General features: G+C 41.5%; 1 protein-coding gene and 1 pseudogene across 1 annotated transcript in view; one reads left to right on the forward strand and one right to left on the reverse strand.

The window, feature by feature from the left end:
• The window catches only part of LOC112814959 (interferon-activable protein 203-like), a 90,971-nt gene that overhangs the window by 6,948 nt on the left and 67,285 nt on the right, over positions 1-16,738 (forward strand). The gene's annotated exons all lie outside the window — the stretch shown is intronic.
• Positions 12,261-12,947, reverse strand: LOC112814960 (vacuolar protein sorting-associated protein 29 pseudogene; annotated as a pseudogene).

Below are 16,738 nucleotides of genomic sequence, written 5' to 3' on the forward strand. Positions count from 1 at the left end.
TCGTTCACCGGCTGAGTCCTGGGATCTGCACGTATTGGGGCTCAGATAAGCGAGGCCCAGCAGCTGCTCTGGGGTTGAGCGCAGAGAGGAAGGATAAGAGAGCGCTCAGTGCTGGCTAGTGGGTGTTACTACAATAGAGACACATCTTTCCAACCTGGGCAACCAACTAACCAAGCAGGGAGGCTGCACATGCGGGGTAAACATCACACAATGGACAACTCTAGACCCATCCTACCAAGACCAAAACCAAGCCTCAACCTGATTGAGCAGGGTTGTTTGTTTGTTTTTTAAGATTTTATTTATTTGACAGAGACACAGCAAGAGAGGGAACACAAGCAGGGGGAGTGGGAGAGGGAGAAGCAGGCTTCCTGCGGGGCAGGGAGCCCGATGCGGGGCTCGATCCCAGGACCCTGGGATCATGACCTGAGCCGAAGGCAGACGCTTAACTGAGCCACCCGGGCGCCCCTCAGCAGGGTTTTTTACTGGACCCTCTCTGAAGTCCCTAACATTCCTCTCTTTTTTTTTTTTTTTAAAGATTTATTTATTTTAGAAGGAGAGCATGCAGGCAGGGTGGGGGGGAGGGTATGCAGAGGGGCAGAGGGAGATGAAGAGAGATCTCAAGCAGACTCCTTACTGAGCTCAGAGCCCGATTCAGGGCTCAATCCCATGACCCTGATATCATGACCTGAACCAAAATCAAGAGCCAGACACTTAACAGACTGAGTCACTGGGCACCCCTATTCCTCTCTACTCTTAGGACCAGCCCCGTGCATCCTCATAAGCAGCACTAAAGTCTGTGATAAAGAGTCATGAAAACCCACAGGTTTTTGTAGGACTCATGCCAGATCGTCCTTGCTTTTCCCTGACTTATTCATGCTTCAGTGAAGTAAAACAGTTTGCAAATTCAGACTTCACCTTCTCTTCCATGTCACTAGCCTGAATTAACCCTATCAGTTTCTTCCTTCAGATGACGGTGGACGATCTCCATGTTTAGCTGTTACTTGGGGACTCTGTTTCCAGTCAGATAATAGCTTATCACAATACCTACTCCTGATGGGTTCCATTAACTTGACTTCTTGACATTACAGTTCACCAGAGTGCATTCCTTATCCCTAACAGAAAAGAAAAGTGTTTATCAGATCCTCAGCCTGTCCACAACCTCAGTGCTCTTTGGGAATATGCAAGCTTTTTTGTTGTGGTCATATGAGCTCATTACTCACTTGGGTTTCCTGTGGGTAATTGGGAAAAGCAAGGCTAATAATGAAATTCAATCACTGAAATAATGGATCCTAGGCATAGTTAAGAAGGTAACCAGTGAAAAACTCATTTATAAATATGCCAGGAAGGTTCACATACTTATGATGTATGTTAGTGTCCAGGAATGCCAGGTGTTAATAATTAGGAGAATGTGTCACATGTTATTGAAACCTCAAAGAGTTCAGAGCAGACCTTCCTCCACCCAGGAGGTGCAGTCAAGTGGGGCTAATGACACACGCTTCTCCCAAGGTCGCCGCCTGCCACAGCCACTCTGAGAACAAGGAAGGAGAGACAAGCAGTTGGGTGACTCACCTTCCCATTTAGGTCTAAAATAAGGGACTTTGGTTTCTACTGACTCACATTTAAGTTTAGTGGATGAGAAAGGTCTAATGTAACTCTCTTCAGCTATGAATGTGTATCAAGACCAAAAGAGGGTATTTTCTGCTATCATCTTTCTCATTTTGATTAAGATATTTGAAGGAAGGGGCACCTGGGTGCCTCAGTCGTTAGGCGTCTGCCTTCGGCTCAGGTCATGATCCCAGGGTCCTGGGATCGAGCTCCCTGCTCGGCGGGAAGCCTGCTTCTCCTTCTCCCGCTCCCCCTGCTTGTGTTCCCTCTCTCGCTGTGCCTCTCTCTGTCAAATAAATAAAATCTTAAAAAAAAAAAAAGAAAAAAGATATTTGCAGGAAGGAAACTGCAGTTTTCCTAATAATATCTAAGCTTCGAACATTGATGGGTGGAGTCTCCAAATCACCTCATACCTTCAAAACTCTTTTTCTGGGAGAAAAGCAAAGAGGGGAGAAAACTAGCTCATGGCACAGCATCCCACAGCCAGCACTAATCAACTTTTTAAATCATCCCAACTAGTCTGATTTTCCATCGTAATCTTTCAAAATACTTCATTTCCTTAGACTTTCACAAGGTTTTAACATTCTGCATCTCATTTCCAGAGATTTTCACTAATTTATCTTCCTACTCTTAAAAATAAACAGCGCATTCTCCCATTTCTAAAGAATATCTCAAGGTCTATACTACCACAGAGAAGTTCGGTGGGGTAAGACTTTTAGGGATTTTGTAGAGAAAGATCTGGGTTAGTGATCACGTGTTCACAAGGGCATTTTCTCTTAAATAAGATATTTTCTTCTCATCCCTCCTTTGCTCCATTTTCGTTAACACATATTATTTTGTTTGAGCCTTAAAATAGCATCTCATTTCATCTTCCACAAAAATAACTCCCAATTGTCATTTAATCAAATGCATATAGTGAGTATCCCTTGGTGAATTTGACATTTCTGACCTCAGGAAGTTTTCTGTCTTTTGGTTTCCTGGCAGAGGGAGAGAACTACGTAGCATCCACAAGAATAACTGTGAACACGGCAATGGGTTCATTGTCTACTGAGTCTCTCAAGTGTCTTCCTTTTGCTTTCTACTCAGATTTTCTTCAATACACTGCTTCCTTCTACTGAAGGACTCTCACAAACCTAATTTGGTTGACGCTTTTCGTCCTCTGGCTCCCGATCTAATGTCTCCTTCTCAGGAAATCCTCCCTTAGGCCCTATCTTAAGCTAGAAGTCTTCTTTGTATTTACTTGTATAGGATCTTGGTTTTTCTTTTCTACCACTTGTGACAACTATAATTATTAATTGTCATTTCATCCACACTATAAGCTGCAGGAGTAGGAGTGCCCCGTCTGTCTTTTAAAGTACTTTATCCAAGTTACTAGCTCAGGACCTCCTCAGAGTGTGCTCTCAATAAATACAATTGCCCAACAAAATAACACCAAGTACCAAGATAAGAATTTCACAGGGTCCAATGAAACACACCTGAGGGTCATCTAATCTAGGCAAGAAGTAATATATAAATTGAGGTTAAAGATGTCCAGCCACATATACAGAGACACCCAAGCAAGTAGTGGGCAAAGGACAAGAGTTTAAGGGTCTCGGGAAATCCAGGCGGGAGGAAAACCACACACAGACACCTGGAAATGAAATGAGTAAGCTGCATTTTATACTTGCATGACTTTATTCGTTCTGATTATATTGCCCTGAAACTTGGATTTGCCAGACTCTTGCTATGTCCCACAAATATGAAGACCGGCCTCATAGGTCATTGAAATACCAATGACTCATTGTGTGAAAGGAGAGTATTGTATTATACACAAGAAAAGAGATGAGGTTACGGGGGACCAGAGTGGCAAAACTATATCAACTACAATTTTTTATCTTTTCTTCTCTTTCTTTCCCTTTTTTTAAACTTTCTTTTTATGCAATTAATACATAATTATCTTAGCAAAAATGACTAAATCCAGACCACAAAGCACTGAAACAAAATGTAACTTACCTGAAATCCAGTTATATCACATATGTGCCCTTCCCGATTTTCACTACATAGGATACACATAATATTTTCTGAAAATGGCATCCTACATCAATCAATATTCTGTAGCCTATTTTATTTGTTTAAGACCTTATGATCATCTTACAAGTGCATATGGAGAGGGAGAAATGGACTTAAGGGGTAAAATGCTAAAGTGCATGGCTGTCCTCAAATGCATTTGAAACAACAGTAATCCTATGTCGTATGAATTTTCCTATCCTGTGTTATAGTTATGTCTGTAATGAACATGCTTATATTCTCCTTTATCCTATTATGTCACTCTAAGTAGTTGTACAATTTCTTTCAGGCTGCATTCCATTGTTACTACTGTTACTTTCATATAGAAATCTATTATTGCTGATTCACTTCCCTGGGAAGGTGCTTTCCTGGGTTCTGGTAGATTGGTCACATCGATGAGAAGTCAGACACAAGTAAGGTCCAATCACAAAGGTGACTGCCCTGTGTACTGTCAGCTCACACCACTCTTTTTTTTTAAGATTTTTTTATTTGTGAGAGAATGAGCAGGAGGGGCAGAGGGAGAGAGAGAGAGAGAGAGAATCTCAAGCAGACTCCACGCTGAGCGCAGAGCCCGACGCAGGGCTCAATCTCACGACCCTGAGATTACAGCCTGAGCCGAAGCCAAGAGTCAGATGCTTAACCGACTGCACCAGCCAGGCATCCCAAGCTCACACCACTCTTAAGTATTTCTGGTCTGAGGAGATGGCTCCACGGACTCCATGGGCTCCATGGACTTGTTTCTCATCCTTGCCTCTCACACTTCTAAAGATGAGGCAACTTTCTCTTCATAAAGCATTCTGATGCAACTCATGCGATCCCAGGCCACTGTGGAGAGAGGATCATGAAGGCGAGCCAGTCTGCTCCCAGGGTTTCTGTTGGCACATTGTCTCCTAGAGCTCTGACACTGACAAGTCCTGTTTATTCACGCTCAAGGCCACGGCTCTAGCAACGCAGCCCTGAGACTGATGCATTCAGGGACACACGGGGGTCTACCAGCACGTCTCTCTCATTCCTTGGAGCACAGCGCTTGTTTTTTGGAAATGAACACCGAGTTGGCCACTCAGCCCAGTGCACACTTGTTACAACAAAAAGCAGTTGTTGTTTCTGGCTTGCCGTGGTCATCCGTCTGCAATTTCAATGCTATGCAAGGTGGGCTTTGTTTTTCTTTTTTCTTCCTTTTTTTTTTCTTTTTTACTATTTTTATTTTCCTTGGTCACTTAAGTGGTTAAAGGTATATTTAAATTTATTATTCTTTTATCTAGAGAGCAAACAAGATTTCCAAGATCAATATTATAAACTTCAGGAACGATTGTGAATGGGTTGTTCAAGTTACGTAAGGCAAGCCCTCCAATGTTTGCTCAATTTTCTTCTCCAGCACATGGAATTAGAAGTCTTGACTTGCCAAATGGAACTTTGGCTGGTGATTGAATGCAAAAAAACTAGGACTATCCTCTGACTTTCGATGGTGCTGAAGTTTTCCCACTTGGCAGGGTGTGGATTGGGGGCCCTATTAATGCACATTCTCTCAAGACATCTCCCTGAAAGTTCTATAGGAAAAGATTCATTAGGCAAGTCTGGCATTTAATCATCTATGATTATCTATTTTTTGCCACAATGATCAATGATCAAAGAAGAATAGTCTATATTTGTGTATGTGAGATACAGTCTTTTTAAGCCCAACTGAACTGTATCAATAGTCATTTATTTTCATTTAAATAATGCATTTCCAACCAAGCTTGGATTCTGGTTGTGACGTGTCATCAGAATAAGAAATAGATTGGCTGCTATTGCCTGGGATGGAAATACATTCAACAGTTAAGCATATGATTAAACATTCAAGACTGTCAACTCTGCTTAATTATAGTTGGAAGGAGTATTTCAATCCATAAAATTATTTGCATGCTGCTATCATCTCGACTAACTCTTATAATATCAGCAGCTTCATAACCCTGCCATATTTGTCTCCTAGGATAGTCCCTTCACTTTACCTTTATTATTTTGTGTGCATTCTCTTAAAGAGATAATTCTTATAGAGCAATTCTTTAACTGAGGAGTAATAGCCTCCCTCAGGTCCCTCTCCACCCTTTACCTTAAGACCAGCCCGATGCACCCACGTCAGCAGTGTTAAAATCTGTAATAAAGAATCATGAAAACCCACAGATGTCTGTGTCACCCTGGCAGGTCCTCCTTGGTTTTTGCTGACTTACTGCTGCTTTGGTGGAATTATCCAGATGGTTTCCCAATTCAGACTTCAACTTCTTCTCCATCACCCTGGTGTGGATTAATGCAGTAAGCTTTTTCTCCTTTAGATGACTTCACTTAATATGCCAAATTTAGCTGGTGTTTGAGAGTCCCCCTTCCAGTCATGGCCTCATCCTTCGTGAAGATCACATAGCAGGTTACAATACTGCCTGCTGATTCCTTCCATTTATTTGACATCTTCAGATTCTCCAGGGTGTATCCCGTGCCCTTCGTAGGATTAAAAAAAAAAAAAAAAAAAAAAAACAAGGAAAAATATTTGTCAGGCCTTCGACCCTTTTAGAGGCTTAGTGTTTTTTCAAATTCTGAAAGACTTGGTTATCGTATTTATATAAGGCAATTATACACGTTACACACTTGCTTTCTCTGTATAACGGTGAATGGCAAGAATAAAACTGAAATTCAGTCACTGAAGGGAAGGGTTCCAGGCACAGGCAAGCAGACAAATAGTGCACAATTCATTTACAAATACTCTAGGAAGGATTCACGTAGTTGTTATGATTTTGTCCCTTTATCAGGCCCCTAGCACGTGCGTGGCAGGGCGTTGAAACCAAAGGATCTTTACAGCCGACCTCCTCCATCCAGGAAGTGCGCTCAAGTGCTGGTAATGACAGACCTCGAAGGTCCCTCCCCTGCTGTCAGAGCTCCCCCCCCCCCCCAGGGAGAAAGAAAGGGGAGAGAAGTGGCTGGATGACTCATCGCTCCGCTTTGAAACTGGAGCCCCGGTTCAGGGTGTTGGTATCTGCTGATCCACATTTAAGTCTGCCTGCCGGGTAAGAAAATGTCAGGGCTGTAACTCCTTGCAGCTACAGACCTTTTTTTTTTTTTTTTTTTTAACAACAACCACAAAAATTAAGAAAAAATAACTTGGCTGTAATTTTTCATTGTGACCAAGATGTTTACAGGAAGGAAACTGTTCAATTTCTCTAGCTGATGAAACTGAAAACTTATAGACATTGATGGGAGGAGTCTCAAATTATTTCATAAGGACACACTCCTGACCTGAAGGACATCGAAGCTGGACACAGCCAGCCCTCGACAAGAGACTCTAGCCACTGCTTTTGCCTTGTCATCTTCCAAAACACTTCATTTTCCTCTGCCCTTCATAAGACCCTAACATCCTGCAGGTTTGAGTCTGAGATCTTTACTGATTTCTCTTCCTGCTACTACAAGGCGTGATTCTCTATTTCTCACGAAGGCCTCAGGATCTAGATACCAGAGTAGGAGATTTGCATTGGACGGGTCCTGTGACATTCCCTCTACAGATGGATCCAGGGCTTAGCTTGTCACCCCAAGTTCACAAGGAGAAGAATTCGGTCTGGTTCTTGGGGGGGGGGAGCAGTGGGGGAAAGGGACCAACTGTGTTCAGAAAAGTGAAAACCACTGTGGCCTGAACACAGCACTTGACGATTGCAGATTTTAAAATTCATTCTGTGGGTGTTTATAGCACGAATTGATATTTAGAAGCGGGCCTTGGCTTTCTAGCCTGGAGGGAGCCCAGGGAACTTGCCGGCTGTGGTGGGAGCTGGGGTAGGGCACAGGATGGTGGGATGGAAAAGTATTATGCAATGATATTAAGTAAGAAAACACATCTGGACAGAAAACTATATTCTATGGTATTATCCTGATTTCACAAAACATGAGAACATACACACACAGGAGAGCGTTTCTCAGGTTCAGGAGCACTCTCAGTCATGCACCTGGCACCTGGTGTTTTCCTAAGCGCTGTGGGTCCGCTCTACCTCGAAGGGCAGGACCACGTTTCAGGCTGTGGCAGACTCGCTCCTTGGGTTCCTCAAAGGCTGAGGCAAATCTGGTGATGCAAATTTATAGGAAGGAAGTGGCCAGAGTCAAATCTGTGAACTACCTTGTGAAAGAAAGCTTCAGCCTTTCTGTAGAGCCCAGTATACAACCGTTCCAGGTGTGCTCGAGAGGAACGTAACATTTTCCTAAGTAGTACATAAAGCTTTTTATTTAACCTTTTTAACTCTGGCGGTCAACTTAAAAAATATTTTCTGAAATTTTTTTCTTTATTTTGTCTAATAAGTGAAAAATGCTAAAATCTTGAAACATAAGGAGGAATTTGTCAAATTTTCCACTTAGTTTTCCCAATTTCTAATATAAATATTGCAAGTATATATATGTGTATATTTATATATATAAGCATATATATATAAAGAGAGAAAATAAGCGACATAATACATCACACTGTTTTTAGTAATACAGAGGAATATAAAATGATAAAAAATAATATATTTTTATTACTATTAGGAAATACATAATTAGAACTGTTGTACATTTCAGGGTCCTGAAGTTTTCAGGCTGAGAACCCCTTGTAATAAAAGGACAGGTTAACAGGAGCAAAACAAATTTAATTTCATAGTATGAGGACCCCACAAGGAAACGAGCCACGGAGGCAGCTGGAGGCTTAGAGACCTTTCTGAGCTAAGGAGAGGGGCGGGTGTCTGAGGCTCCAAAGGGCCGGCGGGTGATTCACAGGAGGATGAGAAGAGCAGATGTTTGGTCCCCAGTGTTTGCCCTGCCAGGCAGATGAGTCTCTCTGGTATCTCTGGTAATCTCTCTCCCCCTGGTGCAGGGCCCCTTTCCAAATTCCTTTCAGGCAGGTAGAAGGGAGGAAAAAACCTTGTCCTGAGTCAGCTCCAGCTCCTCACATGCTGAAGTGGCCCAGTGGGGGTGGCACATCCTGCTGCCCTTCAGTGATGAAATCCCAGTTCTGCTGATGCTCTTTGTCTTACAGTCTATTTCTAATTAACTGACTGAGATAAAATTGTCTGATTAGATTACAGTTTGCATGACAAAATTTTCCCAACTTTCCTTCAACACTCAAACAACCTTTTGTCAACAACATATACGTAGATTAAAAGAAAACACTTTGTGTCTTCAGGTTTTGCCCTTTATGTGTATTCTTTGAATGTTTTATTTTGGCTAACTTACGCCATCTTTATTTCAGTTTTTTTTATTAAGTTTTATTTATTTATTTATTTATTTATTTATTTGTGAGAGAGAGTGAGAGAGAGAGAGCGTGAGAGGGGTAGGGGCAGAGGGAGAGGGAGAGGGAGAGAATCTCAAGCGGACTCCATGCGCATTGCAGAGCCTGATGCATGGCTGGATTGCGTAACACTGAGATCATGACCTGAGCCGGAATCAAGAGCCAGACACACAACCAGTTGAGCCACCCAGGTGCCCCCTATTAAGTTTTAATTCTAATTCCAGTTAGTTAATGGTGCAGTCTCTGTGGAAATCATTATTTCAATGTGTAACCCTTACTCTATGCTTCTTTCTCTCCTTCTTTGTCAACATTTTAACACGGGTATTCCTGTTGTCCCCCAAGGACAAGTAACTCCGTGAGCTCGTCTGCATTCTCTCCTCACTACCCCTTAGCCCCAGTGTTAATCTACTCTCCATTTTGTTTCTTTTCAGTCAGGGCTTGGTTTACTTTTGAGATGGTGACAGACCTAATTAAGGTTGTTGTTCATTCTTACTTACCTTTTATCCTGAATCATTTCCTGGCTTTATTTATGTGTTTTCTTATTAAATATTATTTCCAAAATAGTGTTTTGGTGGGTGTCTTTTTTTTTTTTTTTTGGCAAATCTGGTTGTTAATTGTGCTGATTAATACCAGACAATCACTTTTTAGGTCCTTACATTAAAATATAATTTTGGCTAGATATAAAACTCTAGTTTCAAAATGATTTTTCCTTTGACATAAGTTGGGGACACCTCCCTGAAGCCATTAGGGTTACATAGGGCTTGGAATTCCTATTTTGAGTAACAAAGGGTATTTAATTCATGCACTATACATAGTGCATTACATAAATGGCTCAGTGGGATCTAGGTAATGACTCCCAAACCCAACGTGCTGATACTTCTACAGCAAAACATGTCAAGCCACTAATAAAGTAATCCCATTCCATAAATGCTGTGATCCTGCTGTTGGGAACAAGTAGAAGTCCAGCAAGAGAACAATGGTATGGGCACATGGACACAAAGAATTTGGTCCAACATCAAGTTTATTACTCTGGTAGGGCTGCCAGAGCAAAGAAACCCAGAGCCTAGATCAGTACCTTCCTCGCAGGGGCTCTCAATAAATATATTTACTCAATGAAGAAATAAAACTCAAGTACTAAGAAATGAATCAGCTAATAAAGGACAAATAAAGGTTATATATATATATATGTATATATATATATGTATATATATATACTTCATCTCATATCCAAAACCATTAAGCAGAAAAAAAGATCTACTTTCCTTCAAACAATGGAAGACACAATCGTACAAACATGACATCAGAATAATGGGGTCCATCCCAGGAGCCTCTGGGGATGGTGGCAAACAGTGCATTCTCAGCTAGGTCATCCCCTGTGTTTTCAGATACTTACACAAACCCCACACATCAGTTGCTTCAACAAAGTGCACTCTTTCTGTCCCCATTCCTTACACCTCCCTGAAATCTACTTACAGGTGTGATCCAATCCTGAAAGGGCTTCTCATCTAATCTTGCACTGGATACAATTCCTTTGCCACGTCTCTCGTTCCTTTATCAAGCATACAGTTGGACACACCACCAGTTTCTATGTCTTTTGCTATTTACAAGGTATATGTTCATTAAATGATTCCTGACCTCAAGAGGATTCTTGTCTTTGGTTGGTCCGGGTTCAGAGGGATGGTGTGGGGAGACGGTCAGACACGTAGAGGGGGCCGCAGACATCGGCTCATTCTTTGTGCTCCAGTGCCCATTCCCACCTCTCACTTCTGCCCACCGACACACCTCCCGCTTATGCAGCACCTTCCATGCTCCTTCCCATGCCATGGATTTTTAACATGTGCTACTTTGCTACTTTTCTTTTGCTTGGAGTCCTTTTCTCTTGTCTATTCTTTGTCCCAGTCTTTTCCAATGCTGACCCAATCCACTTTGGGTTAAGTCCTCCCTGATGCCCCACCCAGAAGAGCTCAGAGATTTTTTTTTTTTTTTTAAGATTTATTTATTTTAGAGAGTGCGCGTGGGCATGCAAGCAGGGGGAGAGGCAGAGGGAGAGAAAATCCCCAAGTGGACTCTCCACTGAGCATGGAGCCTGACTCGGGGCCAAAATCATGACCTGAGCCCAAATCAAGAGTTGGACACTTAACCGACTGAGCCACCCAGGTGCCCGAGCTCAGATTCTCTTATTGCCTCCTTTCATAGGCCTCTTTATTTTCTGTTAGCAAATTTGTCACAACTAATAAATCTATGGTTTTCTTTCCTACTAGAAATAAATTCAGATTATAGATACCCTGTTCAAAGGAAACAGAAGACATGTTGGAATAGTGAGCTCACTCCTGTGTGCATTAAATCCTGTCCCAGACCATATTTTGCTCGGCGAAGCTATCAGCTTTGCAGTTACCTCCATGCAGGGCACAGAAGCCTGTATCCAGAGTGAAAGGGCAGGTGAATTGAGAGACAGGCAGGAGGGATGCTAAGTCCCTGCTCTATTATCCAGGGTCTAACCCAAGCCCAGGCCGCTCTCTGACCCAGGTTACCAGCCTCTACCACCACCCCATACATACCAGTTGAAGACAGACCGCTTATATACTGGCTTTCTCAATTAAAAATTGTGTATTTTTATTTTTAGTTCCAAAGAATTCATATTTCTCTTAGTAGTTTTAAAGGTTTTATTTGTGGGACAGAGCAAGCATCCTGTGTCTTTTTGTCATCCTGGTATGCGTAGCCATAGATGGAACCCATGTCTGGTCATTACCAGTTCACACGCCACTTTAATGACTTTTGTGAGTACGTTAGGACAACTCAACTTTTCTCGCGTACTGGCTTGGAAAGGTCCATGTCTCCTTGCTAGGATCCCACCTGCCTAAGTGGGCAACACAGGAATATATGTTTCCTTGAACCACTTGAGCCCAGAAGGGAAGAGTGATGTGCCTCCATGACACACCGTAGGTGTACATCTAAACACACCATACCATCATTTCTTCCTTTTTTTTTAATAAATGAAAGGTAACTGTTTATTACTAGAAGAAAAATGTATACAAGAAAGTCTAGATTCTTTTTCCTCATGCACTACTTTTGTAATAAAGTTCCAGATATCAACTTTGAAGATATTTACAAGGATAAATTTTTCTTAACACGTGACCATTTACTGTATGATGGATTTTTTTTATACAAATCATATATGAAAACGGGAATATATTCTTATAGTTTATAAGAAGCTTAGAACTTTGTATTAACAGAAGACGATATATTTTACTGCAAAATATTATAAAAGTGAAACATAAATGTTTAATTACTTGATTTGAACAAGGGAATGAAAAAAAAAAAAACAAGACAGGCCTGGCTTTTAAGATTTTTTGTATTCAATTCGTTCTACTTTCACATCATCTCCAATTAGCTGACACACGTTAAGTGACAACTGTAGAAACCTGGATGTCCATCAATACAAATGAAGGAAAAATGTTTGTTTCCAAGGCATTGTATGCTCCAGTGGCAGAACCTGGGTTAATGTAGAATTTATTTTCATGCTCAAATGCTTCAAGTTTGCGTGTGTGTCCCAAGATAAGAATGTCCACATCAAACTGCCTCTGCAACAAGGCTAGGCTGGCCCTATCTCCCCGTGGAATAACTTGATGCCCATGGATCAAACTAATTTTGAACTGTCCAACCATCACAGCTTTCTGTTCTGGATAATTCAGATGCTCATCGAGGTCTCCTCTCACAGTATGAACTTCACCGGCGAAAGTCTTCAGATAGTCATAACTCTCTGGTGCAAAGGTTTCCAGTACAGAGAATATACTGAATCTTTCCCGGCACCAACAGTTTTTTGAATTTAGCCGGCAAACTGTTGCACTGGTGTGGGATGTGCAGGTCTCCTAATACCAACACTAATCTGTGCCCAGCCATCCAGTCATTGGGCTCCACTCAGTCACCACCATCACCTCCACCTTATTCCTCGGGCTCATCGGCCACCATTATTTCTTCTCAAGTGTCCAGCCACTCCCAGAGGAGGCCTGCAAAATGATGCCGGAACACTTTCTGTATGAGCCACTAGGTGAACAGGAAATCATTGCTCTTGTTCTTCAGGGGTTCTGCCAAAGATTTTTGTCTCTGATATGGGTTCTTGATGCTTCTGGATTCAGAACTAGAAGCAGACCATCTGTACCTTTTATTTCTTCTGTCATGTCTCTCTTCAAACCAAGAGCACAGAAGGGTATGAATGAACACGGAATGAGGGATGGTAGTCTACAAGGCATTACACTGAAGGGAAAAATAATCACTTGCCATTTTGAAATATTATGCAACCAAACTTTATCTTTGAGATCTCTAAATTCGATTGTTGTGATGGAAACATTTTATTTAACGGATTTTTAAAAGGTAATAGTCAAGCCACTCCTGTTGATGGGATTGCATTACTACAAATGACAGATGTGAATAGAGAGGCTTTTTTTTTTATAAGGTGCTTCCCGTAACTCCTTAATCTGGGATTTCTCTCAGCAGGGTCATCATAAACCATAAAACAATTGTACTTCAGAGAAGACACACAAACTCTTAACAGACTGTACAATGACAATAACACTAATGTTATTTGCATTTATTGAGCATCTAAGGCAGGGGAAGGGGAAGAACACCAGTGTTCTTTCTTTACACATCTCATTTTTTCCTTTATTACATGCCCCCATGAGCACTCTATTGTTGCTGCCATTTCACATCTGAGAATACTGAGGCTCACAGAGTTTAAAAGTCTTCCTCAAGACCACAAACTTAGTGAGAGAGCCAGAATTCAAATCCAGCCTTGAACTCTAAAATGTGAGCATTTCGTGGGCATACAATGCTTCCAGCATCCAAGTGCAATTGTTACATTGGCTGCAATTTATTTTGAAAATTTTCACAATACAATGATCTGCTTGTTTGTTTGTTTTTGTTAACTCAGCTTCTGTGAGTCCAATGAGGAAGGTGGTGCTTTGTGTGGCAACAGACATTTTAATCATTCCACCTGCAGGAACTTCCAGTAGCTGTCTCTTACCCCTTCACCAACAGGTGGCATTATAAAAATTAGATTTCTGAATGCCAGATGGTAACGCAGTGGCAAATTAACCTCAAAATATGAATATTATAAAAGGGCTTTCATTAGTGGTATTGAAGGTAGTCGACACATAGGATTTTGTGGTAGGAGAGAATCCATATGCGTAGGTGGAATCTTGAATTGTCCTGAATATAGTTGATGGTCTAAAGGATGTGGCTGTCGGATGTAGACTACAAGGGCAGCAGAGTCTTGCCTCTAGAACTGTGGCTTTGAGGGAATTCCTTCCACAAGCTGATGATAAGAACACACCAAAGAATGGAGAGCTATTATTTCCTGAAGCCTGAAGATCAAAGGACAGAACTAATTTGGAGGGGTTGGTTAGTGTGAAAGATATAGTTGATAACTGTCCAGAAGTGTGGAAGACTTTGTTCTAAGACTAGTTTCCTTATAACCTGGGAGGGTTATCAACTAAAGAATAACCTTGAGAATTCTGTGTGACCCAGTGGCTCAGGCCAGTTTTCAGTTTAGGTAGAGCAGAACCCATCTCAGAATGATGAAATTTCAATCACGTGGTCCTGTAACATCTTAGAGTGAGTGTTCAATACTCATTAGAGTGGGAGTGGAGGAGGTGGTGAGGGTATCTGAAAATGTGCTATTATTGCTGAGAAAATGGCAGAGTGAAGATTCTGTTTTAAAAAGGAAGGATGAAATTAAAATATCCTGTATTTCATCTGATTTTAAAAACAATGAGCCAGAAAAAGAACTCAAAAAGTTCTTTTTCTCCAGATGTTCTCCTTATTTGTATATGGAAAACTCACTAGCATGTCCTCCTAAAAGCCTGGATGCCATTAACAATGATGAGTATGAAGATCAAATCTAAGTATAGAAAAAAATACATACATATATGTATGAGAGCAATTCAGTGATAGATGTACCAGCTATTGCTGCTAGGTAATAGAGTGCTAATGGGTACTTTTTATTTTCTTTTTTATACTTTTCCGTGCTATCCTATGGCCATATTTTGCATGTATAATTTTTATAATTTGGAAAAAATAATAAACTTTTTTTTTCTAAAGGAGTGCTAAACAGGAGTCTAACTCATTGGTATGTTGCTTAAAAGCAAATCGTTTGTGGCCTGCAGATCAGGATGGGGCACCCAGATCCCAAGCAGTATTTGCATTATTCTCTGGGTGTGATCTTGACAAGGTAAGGCTGGGGTCAAGAACAGGCATGTTGAATGAGCTGTGCCCTGCTCAGAGAAAGCCAGCTGAGGGCACATGTTAGCACAAAAACCCTCTGTGCTTCAGTTGCCAAACCCTGTGTCCTAGGGAAGAATTGCTTTAGCTCAGAACAATCTATTCAGAATTAGTGTCCCTGAGGGGGCATAATGGCTCATTGGTCTGTCCACTGAGGGACCTTCTGGCAGTTTGCACGAAGGCACTTCTCTGTTTCACGCGATTCTAGCCCTGTGTGACGTCAAGCACCAACAGCTCAGTAGCTGTGCAACCATATTTCCTGGTTCTCATGCTGCACAAAGGTGGATCCCATCAGGAAGTTGCCCCAGGCAAGGATCTGCATCAGGCAAACACTGAAGAATCATTAGTTTCCTAATAGAGTACAATGGCAGAAAGTAGGTATCCCATAACTGACATTTACAGTCTATTTCTTGATCCCTTATTTACTACCTGGTGTTTTGCAATTATTTTGTATCATTTAGTCTCCAGCCTAGCCGTAGACGGTTGATAGTTTTCTCCTCTTTCTTCTCCTCATATGAGAAAAGCAAGGAACAGGAAGGTGAAATCACTTTCCTAATGATACTCAGATTCAATCCCAGTCCTCGGTTGAGAATCAGGCCGTGGTCCTGGTTTGGGGTAGGTGTGTGAGGGGGAGGGAAGGAGGATGAGGTGGAAGCTGTGAAGGATGGAATGGGATGTCTCCCTCTGGGAAGGTCCAAGGCTGTTTATGTGCAACTAATCTAAGGAATAGTGGCATTACAGATCTGCCTTCATGGTTTGGGGCCAAGGTCCGTGGAAAAAGAATGAGTTGTTCTCGCTTGTACTGCCTCCTTTCGGATGGTGTGCCTTGTATTCTGGAGGCTTAGATGCCAAGAGTAAAATATAGACTTATTTTTATCTCCTTGCCCAATACCGTTCTATAACATTCATATTATTTTGGTCATTTGGGGAAACCAGAGTTTGAAGGAACTTAGAAGTTACAGAATCCAATTTCTTCATCTGCAATGAAAAAAGGGACATTTAGAGAGATTGAGGGAAGTCGTCAAGACCGTAACATCACTCAACTAGTTAGGAAATGGATTTCATGCTGAGATGTACTGACCGCTAAAACTTCCTCCAAACCAGACTTGATTTTTGGACCTGAAGATTAGGATGGCTTTCATACAGAAATGAGGTATGTATTCTGAGCTATTCTAACACTTCAAAGTCATATTACTTTATATAAGCTTTCTGTGATTGACTATTTTAGACTCTCTATATGATGTGCTGGGAGTAAGAGAGTAAGGCTTTCTAGTGACCTGCCCAATCAATGTCTTTGCTTTCCTGATTGTCATGTGGATTCCCCTTTGAACTTGTAACTGCCAAGTACATTGTGTCTCTAAATGAGAGAAGCAAAAAATGACCCTCCCCCCAAACAAATTTGCCTCTTTACTTCTGTTTTCACTTAAATAACTTCATTCTCTAAGGCTGTGGCCCAATTTTATCTTATATTTTTGTACTTTGCCACATACTGCAACTCATCCTTGGGACCAACATAAAGTAGGGGAGAAGCTAGAACTTCCC

This window comes from Callorhinus ursinus, unplaced genomic scaffold (assembly GCF_003265705.2).
Source record: "Callorhinus ursinus isolate GAN/ISIS: 27379988/994484 unplaced genomic scaffold, GSC_fseal_2.0 scaffold88, whole genome shotgun sequence".
Taxonomy (NCBI): domain Eukaryota; kingdom Metazoa; phylum Chordata; class Mammalia; order Carnivora; family Otariidae; genus Callorhinus; species Callorhinus ursinus.